Raw genomic sequence first — 21,366 nt, 5'->3', positions numbered from 1 at the left:
CGCTAATAGTACCAGGCCATTGAGAGTTGATGTATTCGGCCATCTCTTCAGGTAATCCCGCACAGAATTGCTGCCTTTGCTCGGTAAAGTCTATCTTTTGAAAGACAGGAGCCTTGAGATGTAAATCCCAAAACTTGTCTACATATTTGTGGATAGACTCATGGGAGAGGAGCTTCAAGTTGCGCCATTCGGTAGGCACTTTGTCCTTTGCATCGCTTGCAAGGAATTGCTTCATGATGGAAACTCGTAGAGTTTTCCATGTCTTTGGGGCTTCACCATTGCCACGAAGGCTAGCCCACCATTTACGAGTTGATTTTGAGAAGCCATGGAATGGTAGACTACGTATGCAGGTTACTCCACCAGCAGGTACAGGGAATGTATCACGAAAAGGAAAGGAAAAGGTTGATGAACCTTCCTTTATGGCTGATGCATCATCAGGTTTTTCACATGTAGACATGGATTCAGATGGTTCTAAACAAAGTCTTGATGAGGAATTTGGAATTCCGGCTGTCAGGACACCTGGTGTAAGGAAAGTACAAGAAGATGCTAGAGGGCAAAGGAGTGACCCACGACCGCGCAGATCTAAAAGAGTCAGAAATCTAGTTCAAAAATTGACTCATGATGGGTATCTAGCACATCACCAAGCCTACATGGCTAAGGTGATACAGGATGTGGAGCCCACATCTTTTGAGGATGTAGTTGGAAATATACATTGGGATGATACAATGAATGAAGAGATGGCTGCATTGGAAGCAAACGACACATGGGAGTTGGTGCCATTGCCAAGTCGCAAGAAAGCTATTGGCTGTAAATGGGTGTATAAAACCAAGCATAAGGCTGATGGTAACATTGAGCGTCACAAGGCAAAGCTGGTCGCAAAGAGTTATACACAGACGTATGGCATAGACTATGAGGAGACCTTTGCTCCAGTGGCAAAGATGACGACTGTGAGAGCTGTCATAGAAGTGGTTGCATCAAATGGATGTAAAGAATGCCTTCTTGAATGGTGAGTTGCAAGAGGAAGTGTATATGGATCAACCACCTAGTTATGTCGATCCAAGTTACCTAGATTATGTATGCAGACTTCTCAAAGCTTTGTATGGTTTGAAGCAGGGCTCTAGAGCATGGTATGATAGGATTGCCAAGTATCTTGTCAGTATTGGGTTTAGGAGAGCGCATGCTGATCATTCACTCTATGTATGTGAGAGTGATGTGGGGATTGTGGTCATTACCATATATGTAGATGACCTTATTATTGTGGGTGACAATGCTATGGAGATTGACCATGTGAAGGGTCTTCTCAAACAAGAGTTTGAAATGAAAGATTTGGGCGAGTTGCGCTACTTCCTTGGCATTGAGGTGATTAGGACTCCAGAGGGTGTATGGCTGTCACAGAGACAGTATGCTTTGGACATGTTGTCAAAGTATGGTATGGTTGATTGTAAGCCAATTTCAATTCCCTTGGATGTGAACGCAAAGCTGAGTGCAGAGAAGGGTGATGTTGTTGAGGATGTCAAGATGTACAGGAAGATTGTGGGTAGTCTAATCTACTTGACTATCACGAGGCCAGACTTGAGCTACACAGTAGGCTTGGAGAGTCAGTTCATGCAGCTTTCGAGGAAACCACATTTGGATGGAGTACAACGCACACTTCGGTATGTGCAAGGGACTCTTGACTATGCATTATTCTATGCAGTAGATATACCATTAGCATTGTATGGGTATACAGATGCAGATTGGGAAGGTAGTGAGGCGGTCCGGGACGGGCAACGAGAAGAGCGGACTCTAAACACCCTTCGAGGCTCCCCTGCTACTCAATTGGGGCTGGGGCAAGCACAATCAGAGACAACAATAACCCACAGCCAGAAACCAAACAAGAAAAAGGGCACCACCTAGTTGTAGATGCGAACTAGGACGCATGTGATATCTCCTTATACTCAAACACACAAAGAGAGGGGAATGCAAGATAGCCACACACACAAAACACAAACATTCACCACGCCAGAGAGAGGTAAGAGCACAAATCAACTTGAGCAACTCAGTCTTAGCCTTGAAGGCTAGATGCACACAAAGCTTGATGAGAAATAGAGAGACAACACAAAACTTGACCTTGTTACCAAAACACAAATTGTCTTAGGGTCACGGGAGCCCTCTCACCGAGCACCCTCTTACAATTGACTTTTTAGGCAAACAATTCAACAAGCCCTCAAACCATCAAGCATGAAATAGCACAATAGACTTCAAGGACAATATACCTTCAACCACCTGATGAGCCAACTTATCAAGTCAATTTGGAGAGAAGAGTTGTAGTTGCAGCATACAACTGCACCCAAAACTATGAATCTTATTTATGGACAAGAGTAGGACACAAGTGTGATGTAGAGTATGGTATCACTCCACTCCTCTAGATGGCATAACTAACTTCAAGCTTCTCCATGCACCTATGTGTAGTGATGGAATAGAGCACTCACAATGCACACACTCTACACAACTAGGTTTGAAGAGTGGTGTGTTATGTGTTGAGAATGGTGTGGTGTAGTGTGATCATGTGATAATTTACAAGGGAGATAAGGGCTCTATTTATGGGTTTTAGAAGCCCCGATTAGGATTAGACCTAATCATATTTATTTGAAGAAATAAAAGATTATGCATATTTTTATTTTTTTAAATGAGGGTGGGTCTCTCTTGTCCTTTGAGTCACATGGATGTGGGCTCAAGGGAAGAGAATTATTGAGGATGAAAGGAGAGAGGGATTGAGTGAATAATTTGAGAGTGCCTACTCTAGTAGGGGGTGGATTTTACAATAAGGTTAGTGGTTAGTAGTTAGTAATTATCACTACAAAATCATTCACCAAATGGTGAGATATATGATGAGAAAAGTTAGAGAAGGGATGAGCTTGTAAAGAGAGGTTGAAGCTCTGGAGAAGTTGACATTCACCTCTTTATAGCACCAGAAGAAGAAGTGGTCAGCATGGCGAAGTAGCGCGTGTCGATGAAGCTATGTTATCCTCAAACCTTGGAAAATTCATGATAAAATCCTTCATTTGCAGAGTTTAACCTTGGATTTTTTCTGATTTTTTGAAGTTCTTTACAAAGCTGAAGAGATTATGGTAATATGGACATATATGTAGAGAGAAAGGGGATCACCTAGGGTGTAGAAATGGAGGATGAAGGCTATGGAGGTATGAGAGAAGTGGCAATGGTGAAGAGGGTGAATTAGGACATGGGAGTTGCAGGTTTGGGAGTGGGAAGGAGAGGGAGGAGTGTGTAAGAGTGAGTAGGTGTGTGGAAGGGTGAGAGAAATAGGAAGATTTTTTGGGTGTATGAGGTGGCAGTTTTGAAGTCGGCCATAAATTTCATTTAAAATTTCCCTTGACTTCAAAATTTCTGAAAAAATTATGGAAAATACTTCAGCTCACGAGCTACGTTTTGTCTTTTGGAAGTATCCTCAAATTCGGATCATAAGAAGGTGCCAAGCCAAAATTCGAGCAAAAAGATGTCCCTGCAGCACCTAATAAAGCTTGAAGTGGGCCACTATTTGATTCTTTTTCCTTTGTAGTCTTCCAAGTGAGCCCCCCATACATCAACCATGACCTAATATTGCCAAGAAGCTTGCATACATGTATGGTATAGGATAAGTATCAAATATAATATATAATTGTGGGGTAAGAAGATAGGCTAGCTAGTCATGAAAAATGGACAAATGGGATGCATGGTGGCAAAAAATATATAAAATAAAAGGAGGAAAATCATGAGGGAAGGGACCCTCAGTTATTCTCTACTTTGAGTAATTCATGGAATTATTTGAAGATAAAATCTATGTACTTGGGAATATTAAACTGGGAGGGATGAAAAAAGAATAAATAAATAAATATGACGGAGCCGATAAGGTTATTGGTGAATTTTTACAATGATGTCACATAAGGGTTTTTCAAGGCTTGTGTGAGTAGAGCTTAAGGGATAGAATGATAGTAAAATATGTACAAAGAATGACACGAAATGGAAGCTAGCATACTTAGACCTGATAACGCACACCTAGGAATATGTATTTATAAATACAATTTTTTTGAAAAAAACCCTTTATACTTAGGTCCTTTATTTGATAGAAAATATTTACATATAAAAAGGACCATAATATTATAAATTTATTTTTTGGTCTCCTAGCCCAGTGACTCGCTCAATGATTTGATATATAAAAAAATATGATAAAAACACAAACGTACGCACACTATTTATAATGAAAAAGCGAGCCTAGTCATTGTGCTAGGGTGTTTTTGTGGGGTGAAGTGGCTTCTTAAAATTATTTTATGAGAGCCGAAAAACGGCTATCAGTAGCATTGTTGATAGGAGATCAACGAGTGGCTTCATGTTCTCTTTTGGGAGTGCTGTTGTTACTTGGAGTAGCAAAAAGCAGCCTACGGTTGCTGTATTGAGCACAGAGGCCGAGTACAGAGATGCAGCAGTTGCGGCGTGCGAGGTAGCTTGGCTACGCACATTACTTGAGGACTTGAGAGTGCAGGTGGACCAGTAGATTTTCATCCATTGTGACAACCTCAGCAGCATGCAGTTGGCTAGGAACCCAATGTTCCATGCCAGGACCAAGCACAAAGAGGTCCATTACCACTACGTTCGAGAGCGAGTGTTGGTGGGCGACATCGACTTGGTCTACGTCAGCACAGAGGAGCAGATAGTGGATATCTTTACCAAGGCCCTCGGAGCTGAGAAGCTTCGACGTTTTTGGACTATGCTTGGACTCTGCGACATGCAGAGCTCGAGGGGGAGTGTTGAGATGTCGAGCTCTACATCTTGAGCTGGCATTCACTACGGGTCTTGGCCACTTACGGCATTTATTCACTGGAGCGTTAGGTGACCTACACGGAGGATCTCTGCCAGTGATTCTACAGCTAGACTACACTTATAGTGCCAGCGTAGTACGCTTCTAGCGTGTTCACACTTAGTGACCGCATGTATGTGCTACTTTTCAGCTTTAGCACTTAGTATTTTGTACTCTCTTTTCTGTGAGAAGAAAAAGAAGCTTTCCATCTCTGTGTGCTTTGTGCTTGTCTTGCGTAGCTCTCTTGCATCCTCATTCTTTACAGGAACCACCACTAAGCCACATAACATTCTCTCTCTCTCTCTCTCTCTCTCTCTCTCTCTCTCTCTCTCTCGCGTTGACTACATACCCCCCCCCCCCTTGTCTCGCCCTCTGTCGGCTACCCCATCCGGGCCTCGCGCTCACCCACACCTGCCCGTGCGCTCTCGACAGTGCACAACCACACAACCCCCCCCCATCTCCCTCTCCCCTCCCTCACCACCTCACCCCACCTTCATTCCCCCTCTCGCGCTCTATACACAGCCCGCAGGCGGCCGTTTTCAGTCTCTCTCTCTCTCTCTCTCTCTCTCTCTCTCTCTCTCTCTCTCTGTACAAGCCCGTAGGTGCTGCGCTTTCACCTCCAACACACATACACACCTCACCCACACACACATGCGCACCCATCCCATTCACCTCACCCCCCTCCACCACAACGTCATTGAAAAATCAAAAAAATATTATATATATATATATATATACTATAACCATACACACCCCCTGTTTCCACGTACGCACACGCACACACATATATACACACACACACTCATGCATATACACACACACCTACCCACCCATACATACATACACACACATGTATAAAAGAACACACCCAACTACAAAAAAAAATATTAAAAAAACGGAAGATCCATCGGCATCGACACCATCCACAGAAGAAAGCGCCCAAAGCATGCGACACCGACAACAAAAAGAAAAAAGGCGTTGAAGGCATGCCCCGGCTGATCCCGAAAAGATGAACGTGCTACACGGACGCACCGCCACGACACCATTTTCAGTAAACCGTAGGTTCATCATCATTTTTTTAGTTTTCATCCAAGCCTTGTAAAATTCCCGCTTTCTAGGTGATGGTCACAAAGGCCCACCTAGAGGTTTTCATTTTTAAACAACTCCCAAGACAAAGCAAGAGTCAACCACACCGGGCCCACCACCTTGCTTTGTCTCCCCAATTAGCTTACCCTAATTAAATCGGGATTACGCTAATCCAAGCAGCCAACACCTATAAAAAGGCACTAAGAGGTCACTATCGGGGGAGGGGGGGGGGTTCATGAGAGGTCAGCACTTGGTAGAGTTTTAGTGGAAAAAATTGACACTATTGGCATCACGGAGAGGGGACTTGTGTGATGGTTTGCTTTGGGAAATGCACCATGTGAAGGGAGCCACGTCCACCTCTCGACTCCAATGGTCTATGCACACACACATACACGTTGGTGAAGCAAACATTGTCAACCATGGAGAAAGCCTGAAGTAGGTACATGGATGATACCAAGTGGATGGTACAGTGGTTGGCCAACTATTTGATTCTAGATATGGCAAGCATTGTCAAGATGTGTATGCAAGATACGGCATGTAGCAGTCAATGATGGTTTTATGCTCTGCTCGTCGGAATGTTTAGGGATTCTTAAAAGGTGGCCGTCGATGAGCTTTGTGGTTCGGCCTTTACAGCTTCGCCTTTGGGGGTCTTGAGAGGAGTTCAAGCTCAGTGGGAATGCCCTCAAAACTAGAGTGCTTCATTAGCCATATTTGTAGTGAATTGAAGTGGGTCCAAGGGTAAGAGAAAACAAGAACCTAGAAGAGAAATGCTGAGAGAGAGAGAGAGAGAGAGATTTTTGACGATGCACACGTTGGTGATAGCATCTGGAGAAAGGTTGGAGAAAGGCCCTTGCTTTGCATGTGCTAAAAAAAGCCCAGACCTTGTTGGCCCGGCCATTGTTGGGCATACCTTGCAATCATTGCGTTCCAAAAGATGACATCTCGCATAAGAGCACCACATCTGGCATACATATCGACCAAGGCATTGACAAACATGGCAATTGTTTGCGACAGCCCCTTACTAAAGTTTTGTGCTTTTTGAAGTGCACCACATTCAGCATACATATCCACCAAGCCATTGCCAAGCACGGAAATTTTATGAAAAAGCCCTAATGAAAGTGTCCCACAGTTGGCGTACGTATCAACAAAGGCAGTGCCAAGCACGCTATCTCTTTTAGAGATCCTCTTGCATAGAGCCACAAGCCTACAAGATGCACACGTAGGTGATAGCACATGGAGAAGGCCCTCGCTTCACATCTGTTCAAAACAGTCCATAGCTTCCTGGCCCGGCCGTTGTCGAGCATATATTGCAATCAATGCATTTCAAAAGACGACATCCCACATAGGAGCACCATGTTTGGCGCACAAATATCAACCAAGGCATTTCTAGGCGCTACAGTTTTCTGAAGCAACCCATGACTAACAACATCAGAGTGAATTTTTAAGGCCATATTGGGATCTTGCGTATAGACACATGCCTTGTAGATGAACGCGTATGTGATTGCATTCGGAGAGAGGCCCTCATTTTGGATCTGATGAAAAAAGCCAAGAGTTTTCTGTCCGTGCTCCTATTGCACGTATCCTGCAATCAATGAATTCCAAGAGACAACAGTGGGAATAGGAAGCTCCTTTCGTGCTTTATGAAGTGCACCACATTTAGCATATGTATCAACCAAGGCATTGCCAAGCATGAAAGGTCGGAGAAATGCCCTCGCTTTGCATGTGCTAAAAAAAACCCAAACCTTGCTGGCCCGGCCATGGTTGGGCATACCCTGCAATCAGTGCGTTCCAAAAGGCGACATCCCACATAGGAGTACCACATCTGGAATACATATCAACCAAGGCATTGCTAAGCATGGCCATTGTTTGCAACAACCCCTTACTAACAATATCAGAGTTTGCCAAGCACGATAATTTTTTGTTGAAGTGTCCCACAATTGGCATACATTACCGTAGTCAATGCACTCGAAGAGACGGCATTCGGGACATGAAGCTCCTCAAGCACGTTTTGTGCTTTTTGAAGTGCACCACAGTCATCACACGTATGGACCAAGCCATTGCCAAGCACAAAATTTTTATGAAAAAGCCTTAGTGAAAGTGTCCCACATTTGGAGTACGTATCAACAAGGCAGTGCCAAACATGCCATCTCTTTTAGAGAGCCTCTTCCATAGAGCCACATGCCTTCAAGATGCACACGTAGGTGATAGCATCTGGAGAAGGCCCTCACTTCACACCTGATCAAAACAACCCATAGATTCGTGGCATGGCCGTTGTCAGGCATATCTTGCAATCAATGCATTTCAAAAGACCACATCCCGCATAGGAGCACCACATTTGGCGTACATATCAACCAAGGCATTGCCAGGCACAACAGTTTTCTGTAGCAACCCATGACTAACAACATTAGAGTGAATCTTTAAGCCCATATCGACATCTTGCGTACAGACACATACCTTGTAGATGAACGAGTATGTGATTGCATTTGGAGAGAGGCCCTCGCTTTGGATCCGATGAAACAACTGAGCTTTCTGTCCCTGCTTTGGATCCGATGAAACAGCCGAGCTTTCTATCCCTCGCCTTGGATCCGATGAAACAGCCGAGCTTTTTGTTTCTGCCACAACCCCTGACTAACAATATCATAGCAAAATTTTAAGCCCATATCAACATCTTGTGTAGACACACATGGCTTCAAGATGCGCGAACCCCTGACTAACAATATCATAGCAAAATTTTAAGCCCATAGCGACATCTTGTGTAGACACACATGGCTTGAAGATGCACGCGTATGTGACTGCTTCTGGAGAGAGGCCCTTGCTTCGGATCCTGTGAAAACAGCCGAGAGGTTTCTGGCCCGGCTCCTGCTACACTTATCCCACAATCAATGCATTGGGCCAAGAAGATCCTCAAGCTCGTTTTGGCTTTCTGAAGTGCACCACATTCAGCATACATATCGACCAAGGCATTCCCAAGCACGACAAGTTTTATAAAAAACCCTTGTTGAAGTGTCCCACATTTGTCATACATATTGACCAAGGCAATGCCAAGCACGCCATCTCTTTTTGAGAGCAATTTTCATAGAACGACATGCCTGCAAGATGCACATGTAGGTGACAGCGTCTGGAAAAAGGTCTTCGCTTTGCACCTCTTGAAAACAGTCTCGAGAGCTTGCTAGCCCAGCTGTTGTTGGACATATCTTGCAATCAGTGCGTTCCAAGAGACGACATCCCGCATAGGAGCATCACATCTAGCATACATATCGACCAAGGAATAGCTAAGCATGGCAGTTTTTTTCAACATCCCCTTACTAACAATATTAGAGTGAATTTTTAAGCCCAAACCAATGTCTTGTGTGCTTTCAAGATGCACGCGTATGTGATTGCATCTAGAGAGAGGCCCTTGCTCTCCATCCGTGCTGAAAACAGTTGAGAGCTTTCTGGCTTTGCTCCTGTTGCGCGTATCCTGTAATCAATGCACTCCAAGGGACAACATTCGGGACAAGAAGCTCCAAAGGCACGTTTTGTGCTTTGTGAAGTGCACCACATTTAGCATACATCTCAACCAAGTCATTGCCAAGCATGGCATTTTTTTGCAACAGTCCCTAACTAACAATATCATAGTAAATTTAACAACCCCTAACAAGAAGCTCCACAAGCACGTGTTGTGCTTTTTGAATTGCACCACGTTTAGCATACGGCTTGACCAAGGCATTGCCAAGGATGACAAATTTTTTGCAACAGCCCCTGTCTAACAAATCAGAGTCAATTTATAAGCCCATGTTGGCATCTTGTGTACAACCACATGCCTTCAAGGTGCACGCTTATGTGGAGAGAGGCCCTCACTTTGCATCTGTTGAAAACAGCGAAGAGTTTTTAGGCGCTGCTCTTGTTGCGTGTATCCCGCAATTAGTGCATTCCAAGAGACGACATTCTGGACAGGAAGCTCCTCAAGTAGTTTTTGTGCTTTTTCAAGCACACCACAGTTGGCATACATATTGACCAAGACAATGCCATGTATTGTATCTTGAACTTTTTGAACAACCCTTGACTATAGCACTCTCATCATGAATTATCTCATGCATGTGGAGGCTTCAAAGTACTTGCAGGTCTTTGCTTTGAATCTTGTGAAAAGAACCCAAAGCTTCCTTGCCACAGCCATGTTGAGTATACCTTGCAATCAAAGCAGTACAAGAGACATCCTAGACATATCGAGCATGCATACTCTCATCCATGTCAACATCCTGCCCATCATATTTTGTCTGAAAATGCTTAACGATCAGGTTTTTGCCAATCAGCGAATATCATGAAAATAAGGCACACTCTCTTGAGGGTCCCAACACAAGGCTAATTCTTGCTGAAATTAAACCATAGTAGTTCTTAAACGTGTAAAAATGTAGATTTCCTGCAATGTTAATTCAGATACTATTCCAGGTGCAAACCCCGTTGGTGGCCATCATACTTGAGTTGTAGCATTTGAGAAGCTGTTAGACTGATTTCCATCAGTGTGTAACTGCTGGAAGGTCATCCCATGGTCGCTAGCAGATCCATTGGGGCACATTCCTCTGGGAGGGGATCCTTTTATTCCGTTGTCAAATGTGTATAAAGCAAGGTTCTGGAATCGGACAGACGCCAGATGCCTTCAAGATGCATGCGGCACATTCCTCTGGGAGGGGATCCTGTTATTCCGTTGTCAAATGTGTAAAAAGCAAGGTTCTGGAATCGGACAGACGCCAGATGCCTTCAAGATGCATGCGTAGCCGATTGCATTTGGAGAGAGGCCCTCGCTTTGCATCTGTTGCCGAGAGGGAGCAGTGCTACCTGTAATAAATCGCGCACGACCTGTTAAAAATAAGTATGCAGTATTGAAGCCGTTTGAAAAAGCGATGCCACGTGGGTTAACTAGAGGGCAGGGACTTGAAAGAGGCTACTACGCTAACGAAGTAAAAAGGCCTTGTATTTTTGGAAGGCTCTGTTGGATGATTGGTGAACTTGGCGTGTGCAAGGGGGCCAAGACCGAAGCTTTTTTTTAAGCTGTTAACAGGGGAAAAAAACGAATAGCAAGCTGCAGTCGACGAGCAGCGCTACTTGGAAGGTCGATAGGTGGAAGGGTGAGTGCATGGAGCAGGGCCAGTTTGCATGAAGGAGAGCAAGTGGGCAACAGTGCCAGTTTTGGCAAGACAGGAGGTGGCCCGATACACAAGTGAAGAACGGGCCGCCAAAGGGCCTCCAGGGTGTTGGGGGATCAATTGCAGAAGAGCACAAGGGGCTGCAGCCCGTGGCTAAGCAGTGAGCACTAGAGCAGCCACCAGTTGGTGTGGCTGAACGTGGGGGGTCAGAGGTGTTGAAGGGCTGCCATGTTCAGTGAGGGCCACACAGGGGCCGCAGGTTACTACAGTATGGTATCAAGGTTGGCCTTCGAGAGAAGGAGGTGGGTATGGTGAGAGAAGGAGACGAGGAATGAAGGTGCCGCCAATCAAGGGGTGGATAGTGCAGTCGGGTGTGGAGGAGGGCTGCCAGAGGATGGCCGTGGGCTGCAGGACAAGGGGCTCGTCATCAAGGAGGGGGGAAGCCCGCTATTCAGGGATTGCCAACCCGCTATCCAGGAGGTGGCCATGCTGCGGGTAGGGGAGGTAGCCAGAGTTAGGGGCCATCGAGCAGGGCTTGAGGAGAGTGCTGCAGGGCAGCGCTACAGAGGGGTGGTGTAGGCCAAGCGCTACAGCAGAAGAGAGAGGAGGTTGAGAGGCCGTGACCAAGGGGAGGCCGGGATCGGAGCAGGTGCAAGGGGGCGGCAGCCCGTCAATAGACAGTAAGGAGAGGAGGGCCAAGCGGGGCTCGAGCAGGCAAGCGAGGGAAGCCGGATAACAAAAGAAGTTGAGGGCTGCAGGGGATAGAGTAAGCATTGAATATTATGCTTGCAGGAGGAGGGTCTAAAGGTTGTAAGTGGCGAAGAAGTTGGAGCTAGGTTCCGCCAGTTAGAAGTTGGCCTTGCACTGAGTAAGGGAGAGACAAAAAAAAAAACATACAAAGGAAGACAAATCGGGCATCAAAAAGGAGAAGAAGAAAAAGCAGTAAATCAATGAAGGGTGCTATATCAGAGGAGTGAGCATTTAATTTCATGTCACTCTAACATTGTATATGATTGAATTGAAGCGAGCATGTTTTGCATTATCGTCTTCTCCTAGTTCTTGATATATATATCATTTGCCGTCTCGCTCTAGTGCTAATAAGGGGGTCGCATATCTAAGGTACTTTAATGCAATGTGATGGCACTCTCTACTTGAACGTGGTACATGCCGCGGATTTCAAAGCATACTTGTGTGTTGCACATGTCAGAGATTTGACAAGGGTCCTTGTGTTGATTGATTTGGGATGTACATATCTTTGCGGAAAGGTGTTCTCGAGGATCAAAAAGAGTAAAGTCGTGTTGATATGCTTGGTTGTGGATTATATACAGTTAAGGGTTGGTCAGGCATGGGCTTGGACAATAGATGTTTGCAGATTGCGTATCATGGTGTGTGTTTGCTAGGGGATAGGGGTGCTATGAGATCACTGAGCTATATAGAGGCATCGAGTTTATGTGATGTTGGTTTTCCCATTTCCCACTTTCCATCTTGTGGTGCCCCACGCAGGACCCACTGATTGCTTCCTAACAAGATGTTCTTGAGTCAAGATGAAGCAAGAATTTGGTCCGGTGTTCAAAGGAGATGGAGATGCTGATGATTGGATAGCCGATTTTGAGCTATTTATGCTTACAGTACTGTGGATGCCAGGTGATGAAGCAAAGCTCTAGACTCTACCTTTGGTGCTGCGAGGTAAAGCAAAATTTTGGTTCGATTGCTTAGAAGATGCACACAAGCAGAATTGGATCGGTTTCGGAAGCAATTTTTACAAAGGTATAGAAAGGTGGTGTCGCCTTCGGAAGCAGATGCAAAGATCAAAGGTTTGTAGCAGGACGTAAGTGCAAATTTTGATGCTTTTGTTGATAAATTTGAAGCTTGTTGGGGGGATTTGACGGTTGCTACCCAAGCAACCATTGCAGGATATTTGAAGCTTGAAAGGTTTCTATTCTGTTTGCATCCCTATGTTTGTGAGAGAGTCGATTATGAAGATCCAAGCACTTATGATGAAGCCGTCAAAATTGCCAAAGCTAAGAGTTGAAAGATGAAGAAGAAGATGGAGGCAGGATTGCTACAGTCTACCATCATGACAGCCAGTGGACCCAGGCCCAAACAGGTTGAGGATCATCAAAAGGTAAAAGCTCATTTTCTTGATATGCATTTGATCAAAGCACGTGAACTTGTTTCCAGGATAGAAGAGGTAGACGAAGTACCAGTAAGGTTTTTGAGGAAGACTTGCCGAAGCTAGAAGCGGAAGCAGAGGTATGTTCATTTGATTTTTCTATGCAGGGGGTGGGGAAACCTTGCCTTGTTGAGCATGTCGAGGTGTGCTTTGAGGTTTCAGAGTTTGTGTGTAGCCATGGAGACTTAGCTTCAGTAGTGACTCTACGAAAACTGATGTAGGTGCAGCCTATGAGAGCGAGGCTCCATGCAAAGAGGAAGGTGACACCAGCCTTGCAGGTGATGAGGTATTTGAACAGGTTTTCGCTCTAGCAGGTCATGCTCTCGAGTATGGAAAGTGGGCCTTGGATCCAGTTACGGAGGGTTTGGATGTAGGTATGCAAAGGGATCAGGTTTGCTTGGCCATGAGCGACAGGTAGAGGTAAATGGCAGGGTACTGTTACTTTATGCTATGCTATTGATAGCTATGTTGTTCCAGGTTGCTTTGCAGGGTGTACTATGCTGGTTTCACTGCTCATATGATAAAGGTGATGATATGAAGAGTTCTCTAGCAGGTGACATGCACTACAAGAGGTTGTGTGCTCTTGTGACGCTGTTAGCGACGGAAATACACTTGGTTTTTATAATCCCCGGCGTCGCTAAAACCGTCGCTACGAGCGTCGCTACGAGAGTGTCGCTATAGGCGTCGCTATATAGAGACGCTCATAGCGACGCTCATAGCGACGTTTACACAGAAGACTATAGCGACGCTCATAGCGACGTTACAGAGCCATAAATAGCGACGGTTATAGCGACGCTTGAGAGAATTTTTTTTTGGTGACAGGGCATTGAATGCCCTGCCACCCATCAACCATATTGTACTTGATTCACTTTTTAAAAAAAGTGCAAGGGTAGATAATAGACCCAAAATAGTCACCCACAAGACGCATTGTTTGCAAAATTGACAAGCGTAAAATTGACAATTGTACACATCATAGGCAAAATGAATTGATTGGCAAATGTAATAATGACAATTGTACAACATCATAGGCATAAAGAATTGATTGGCAAAAGGAATTGCGGTGACAAATGTAATAATATACATGGTTCAAAAAGACGTATAAAATCCGTCTCATGATACATAAGCTATGAGAAACGCTAAACTAATGCTATCTAGCTACAGCTAAACTGACGTCGTCTAGTCAGACGTCTCATCGCGTCCAAGCGGCGTATCTGTCGGATTCTGCAAAAAAAGACAATAAGACAGCTTTCAGTAAGTATAAACATATAACGACATTTATAAAACAATACAAAAAATAGAAAAGAGTAAACCCTAATACTAACCATGCCGCCGCGAGAACTGAGAATGTCCATCAGGGCGTTTAAGCCCTTCCTGTCTGCGTACTCGCGTTCGTACGGTGTGGGATCACGTCCTGTCATCGACCACTGTCAAAACATACAAAGATTTCATTATGTTAGAATTAAAAAACTCATAAACCCTAAACTATCGAACATAAAGAGCAATGCGAAAACACTTACAAAATCGGCCTCAAATGATGCCCATCCACCGCTCCCCAAGTGGTGCGAGCTCCCTGCCTCTACTCGCGCTCTGGCTGCATCCTTTTGTTGCTTCCACTTGTCGGGATTCTCGCGCACTGCTTTCTTCACATTCTTCCAATCTTCTTTGGCCAGCCAATCTGGCCTGTTCCACCTATTCTTGATTGCTTTTTGCACTTCGGAACACTTGTGTTTGCAGTATTTGCGCATTCGAATCTTCATCAGGTCTTCATTGAAGCGCTGATCCCGTGTTGGAAAGGGAAACTCATCATCAAGTATGCTGATGACTCTGTTTTTTAAATCACTTGGTACTTCACTCCATTTGTTTAGTATGTAGTGTCTAAACAGCTGAGAGCAAAGACCACGCATGCGCGAGATCACCTTCTTGCCGTCATCATCCATGATGATGCCGCCGCTGAAGTCGACGGAGTAAGGCAAGCCCTCTGGCCGGTGACGCGTGAACCTGGGTGTCCCGGCAGGGGTCTCTAGCGGCGTGTCGATGGGGGTACGGACGTCAGGTGTCTCCACCGGCGTCTGGGCCCCGAAGTGAGGAGTGTCGAGTGGGGTGGCTCCTGACGGAGTAGGTAGAGGTGTGTAGCTGCTAGGAACAGTCAGCCGCGCAAAACCTGGCGTAGATGGCGATGCTGTGGCTGGTGTGGGGGCGGGCAAAGAAAGGGAGGGTAAAGAGCCTCGTCGAACACGAGGCGGTGTGGAGGCATCGGCGGCGGAATCCCCACAACAACCGCCACCGACACCACTAGAGCGCCGGTGTCTAGACGAGTGTGAAGATCGTCTCGTCGACGCCGAAGCTTCGGAGTGCGCCAAATGCTCCGAAAGAGAGGGAGATGCGGATGGAGTAGGAACGCGCGATGATGCGCCAGAGCGATGACGCTCCACGTACCACTGTCTCTGCTGCGGTGACAAAGAAGAAAGAAACTCCTCATCATCCATACCTGCATTAAACACACGAATATTTAAACTTAATATTGAATGAATAGAGTAGACAATGACGCAAAGACCATTAAATACAATGACATAATGATGCATATAAATACAATGACGCAATGAATTGAGTGATAAAAAAGGCAAGTCGAAAACTTAGAATTTTCAATCAAAAGATGTGAGCGCGAGTAGAAAAGAGCGTTATACACCATGGAAGGTACTTAGAGAGCCAGAGCTTTTACAACACGGAGCAAAATTGTTCAAATACAATATTTGTGGCTTTAAGAGATCTCTCTCTCATCCTCGCATAACTCAGCATAACTTCCTATATCTATATAGAGCTCTCCGTTTAAACACATATCCACTATTTCATTTTGTAGCTCCTCTGCATGCACCCCATATAGAGTAGTAGCATCTTGATGCTCGTCTGGCACCACCGCAGCGGCTTCTGATTGAGCATCTTCTCTAATCTCCTCCATTGATGCCGTTGTGATTGGCACATGGTAGCCTTCATACTTCCTTGCACTACGAGGGGCTACCTCTATGACGTACCACCAGTTTGATGTAGACTTTGTAGGATGAAATATTACCTACCAGAGCCACATAACTTACATGAGAGCTTTCAAGCACATAACTTGTAAAAGGGGGATGTTAACTATTTACATACTTACTTGTTCACAATGCTCTGGTAGTACGAAAGTGTCTCTTAGGTCAGTCCATTTCTTAGTAGAATCCACCTCAAGAAAACCAGACTCTCCTCTACGCACAGTAGCGTTGCGACCCTCCATGATTATCTTGAACCATTGCACGTCGAACAAGTCGACAAAAAATCCTTTGTAATCGATCCTCAAAATCTCTTGCAGCGTGCCGAAGTAAGTGAGTTCCGCCACCACAGGATCTGCATCAGAGGAACGTCGTCGACTAGACTGTTCAAATTTTGCCATGATTCCACAATCTTGAGTAAAACGCTTTTTGTCGATTCGTTCCACCCTAAAATGTCGACCTTTACACCATGCTGTTGTGTATGACTTATACTACAATGAACAAAGATTGTGAGTGGCCGTTCAAACGTTTAGAAATAAAGTCACTAGCATGTCGTACATTGCAAACTTACCTTGGTCGCGCAACCCCGAGAGTACTCCCACTCTTCCTCAGCCACTTTGTCACCGCATTGTTGTGCACTTTTCAATTGGTTGTGCAACCATCTTAAGCTCATGAAGGTTGGTAGGCTCTCCAAACCCGTCGGATAGTGCATCGGTGGTCGTCTTCCCCGTCTCCACTCGATTCGTGCCCTTTGTCGCTCTTGCTTTGCATCCTCATATTGTGAAATCCAGTTTTGCATCACTGGATTGTGAAGCATGCAAAATCGGTTGATTTTAGCCTCTAGATCTTCCGTCATCTTCTTCTCAACACCGAGATTGCACATGACAATCCCAGATATGCGCTCATCATCTATGGTTCTCCATAGCGTGTCCCGGGCTTTATCAAATCCGTCTAGCCACTCTCCAATGTACACTAGGGACTCTGATACCAACCAACCTTCTGCCATGCTACCCTCCAGACGTGCCTTTTGACACACATATCCCTTAAGCGTTTTCATGAAACGTTCTAAGAAGAACATCCATCTGGAATGAACTGTGCCAGCTATTTCCACCTCATCAACTATGTGAACAAGAAGATGCACCTGAATGGTTAGCATGGTAGTAGGAAAATGTTTCTCAAACATGCACACAAGCTTCGCAGCATTTAGTTTGGCGAATGGTATGGAGTCTACGTTGATCTCCTTTTGTGAGATCCATTGCACCAGCTTTGCAAGTTTGTAGATAGTGTTACGGATGTCGAGAGATAAACATCCCTCAATGGCAACCGGTAAAATAAACTGTAAAGTATGTGCAGCAATGATATTAAAGTCCACATTTTATGCAATGATATTAAAGTCCACTATGAACGTACCTGACACATTTTATGCCAATCGTGTGACTTCAAAACGGTAAGCTTTCCTTCTTTAGTAAAACACGTTCGGAGCGAGTGCAATACGCCAGTGGGGGTCCGCAAAGATCGAATGGTCTCTTTTACTTTGCGTTCTTGGGCTCCTGTGCAAATCCATGGTGCTTTAGGGAGTTTTATCGATCCATCAGACGCTGTCTACGGCCAATATTGCTCCATACGATCCACATTTCTAAGGTCAACTCTGGCTCCCAAAGTATCTTTCTTGCCAGTCAGATGGTCCCATAGTAGATTACCCACATTCTTGAATATGTGCATTGGATCGAGCAAGTGATTGATCATGAGTCGGGGCCAGTATGGTAACTCGTACCATAGAGATAGTCTCTTCATCCCTGGAGGCAATCCGTCATCGCACATCTCCTTCTGCTCTAACCATGCTTGTGCAGACATCCTTGGTGGCTCTCTTCCCAAAAAGCCGTCGCGTAACACATGATTCTCTGGAAGATACGCTTGATGACCTTCGTAGATTTTCTTCTTCAGTGAGGGCGCCTTACGTGCATTCAGTCTAGGTCCACATGTGACACATGCTCTGTATCCGCTTGTTTGAAGCCCTGCATGTATACACATGATAATAGATCAACTATGGGAAAAAACAAGATTTACAGTGTCTGAGTGAGGAGTGTCAATAGATCACCTGAGCATTCTGTTAGCCCGGGATAGTCATGCATGGTCCACATTAGAATGCCTCTGATCAAAACATTCCGTCGTCCTGTGTGTCGGCTCATATCCACCACCTCTATGCCAATCCACAATTGTTGTAGCTCTTCCAATAGTGGACGAAGATACACATCCATATTCTCCACTTTATATCGCCCTGGCACAATCAAGCTTAGCCATAGGTGCCCCTTCTTCGTAGTCAACCACGGGGGAATGTTGTAGTTGACGATGACAACGGGCCATACACTGTAAGATGTTGATCTTTGACCAAATGAATTTACGCCATCCATAGCCAGGCCTAAGTGCAAATTTCGAGCTTCCCTGGCAAAATCCGACAATGTTCCATCTATATGTTTCCAGGCTGCGCAATCTGCAGGAATTCGTAGCACACCATCCGAAGATTTATTCTCCTCATGCCATGATGCTAGGGCGGCCATGGACTTACATTCGAAGAAATGCTTGATGCGAGGAAGCAGAGGAAGATGTCGCAAAACCTTTTGTGGAATTTTTGTCCCGTGGAGATCTACTCGATATCTTTCGGAATCACATTTCGGACACTTCTCCATGTCTATGTATTCCCCTCTGAAAAGAATGCAGTCATTAGGACAAGCGTGGATAGAATTGTAATCCATCCCCAAGTTTCGCAAAATCTTTCTTGCTTCATCTCGGAAATCTGGCATCACATTGTCAGCTGGTAGTATGTGCTCTTTAAGCAATCTACACAACATAAAAATACGATACAGTCGTGTAAAAATCTATCAGATCATTATACATTTAGAGTTTTATTAAAGTAAACTAATTGTAATAGATCACCTGAAAAGCGCTGTGACGCTAGCGTCACTCCATCCAAACTTTGCCTGCATGTTCAGAAGAACTAGGAGTGCTTTCAATCTAGACATACGTGCTCCATTATACAATGGTCTATCGGCTTCACTTTTCATATCATCATAGATAAGCCTTTCTGAATCCATGATCGTCTCGATCATTTCATCAATCTCGGGCTCAAACATTGCCTCGTTGGGAATGTGCTCTGCATATCATCCCCTGAGCTATCAGAGGCTACATCTTGTGGCCTCACATATGCTGCTTGACCAAAGCGCCTGCGAACACATCTATTGGGTTGCAAGATTGTTGCTTGTTGGCCAGCGTTAGAGTCCGACGAATTATAATTGGCAACAACTCGATCTATAATAGATGGATCGAACTCGCCAAATTCGCGAACGTGCTGCAAAGAAACACGTCTTGTCCGTCGCACAACATGCTTGCATTGATTACAAGGACATAAGACCCTCGTTGAGAGATAGGTGTTTCGGTTGGACGGTCCCACATCCTCGTCACTACTCATAATGAGGATAAAAATCTTATAACCTGGACAACAAATTTAATATTCTATTGGCATTTTTCGTCTTATCTCTCTCTCTCTCTCTCTCTCTCTCTCTTTACCTCACATTCTCTAGTCATGTTCAATCCCCGCACACCTCGGTCTAGAGGTGCACGGAGATCAGAACCACCGGGTTATAATCTCGTCTTTATTGGTCAATACCTATATTTGTGGATACAAAAAATCTACAGACCCATGTCTACATGATACTGCATGTAGTGGACAAAACCCCTTTGCCTCTTCTCTAGCTGTAGCACTTCACAGCATCTTAACATCTTTTCACAGTAGATCTTTTCACTGTTCGTCTAACTCTAAACCCTTAACCGTAGGTAATTCTTGCGTGGACTCGATCTAACGTAAATAAGCGTAAATCTAAATAAACGTAAATCTAACTAAAAATAAACCTAAATCTAATTTAACGTAAGTCTACATCTAACCTAATCTTTAACGTCTTTTGGGATAGTTTCCTACGACGTTGAAACTCTCTTCTTCTTGTGTGTGTGTGTGTGTGTGTGTGTGTGTGTGTGTGGGTAAACCTAAATAAACCTAAGTCTAATCTAATATAACATAAATCTAAATCTAACGTAAATTATGTTATATTAAAAACAAAGAACTAAACTAACAGGGATTATAAGAACCTTAAAACTGATTTAACACATAATTTTTCACATAACTCGGTAAGAGTTGGCATTCTCATCACTAAAGATGTCAGAGTTAACTTCCGGCGGTGACGCTGCCTCATCTCCATCCACATCTGACGACAGCAATTGGCCCTTTAGACCGTTCTTGCTCTTGTTACTAACTTTGAAGTTACTGTTGAATGACTAGAGGTTGTCTAGATGGTCATTGTGTCGGGGATGTAGTGACTCTTGCCGCCCTGAAGATCCACCTTCTTCCCTATCTTCTGAAGACATTTCACCAGTACTTTTGGATCGACGGAGCCCACCATGAGTGAAGGCAGCAATACCCTATATTCCATTGAGGGCTTTCTTCACCGGCTTCATGCAGGCATCGTAGTCTATGAGACCTAAATCTAATTTAATATAACGTAAATCTAAATCTAGCGTAAAGAAACGTAAATCTAATTAAAAATAAACCTAAATCTAATCCAATTTAACTTAAATAAACTTAAATCTAATTTAACGTAAGTCTACATCTAACCTAATCTTTAACGTCTTTTAGGATAGTTTCCTACGACGTTATAACTCTCTTCTTCTTGTGTGTGTGCGCGTGTGTGGATGTGTGTGCCAATAAAAAGAGATAAATGGTATAACCTTTCTATCACCCATGCCAAGTATGATAGATTGGCTATGCCATTTCCCTCTCGAATAATAGGTCTTGAGTTCAACTCCTCGTCGGCTAGATCTTTAGGTCTTTTAATTTTAATTAGTTTCCTACGACGTTAAATTAGTTTCTCTCTCTTTCTCTCTCAATGTGTGTGCCTTTTTTTGGATCGTATGCATGTTTTCTCTCTCTTTTCCTCTCTCAATGTGTGCGTTTTTTATTTATGCACGTTCTCTCTCTCTTTTCCTCTCTCAATGCGTGCGTATTTTGTTTATGCATGCTCTCTCTCTCTTTTCCTCTCTCAATGTGTGTGTGCATTCTTTATTTATGTATGTGTGTGTGCG

The 21,366-nt window shown here is 44.4% G+C and overlaps 1 pseudogene; it reads left to right on the top strand.

Moving 5' to 3' along the window:
• Positions 1 to 12,913: 12,913 nt before the first annotated feature.
• Positions 12,914 to 21,366, top strand: part of LOC147425735 (uncharacterized) — a 9,201-nt pseudogene continuing 748 nt past the window's right edge.

The sequence above is a fragment of the Adiantum capillus-veneris genome, chromosome 25 (genome assembly GCF_014529385.1).
Source record: "Adiantum capillus-veneris isolate H3 chromosome 25, ASM1452938v2, whole genome shotgun sequence".
NCBI lineage: Eukaryota > Viridiplantae > Streptophyta > Polypodiopsida > Polypodiales > Pteridaceae > Adiantum > Adiantum capillus-veneris.
This window is presented reverse-complemented; position numbering and strand designations above follow the sequence as displayed.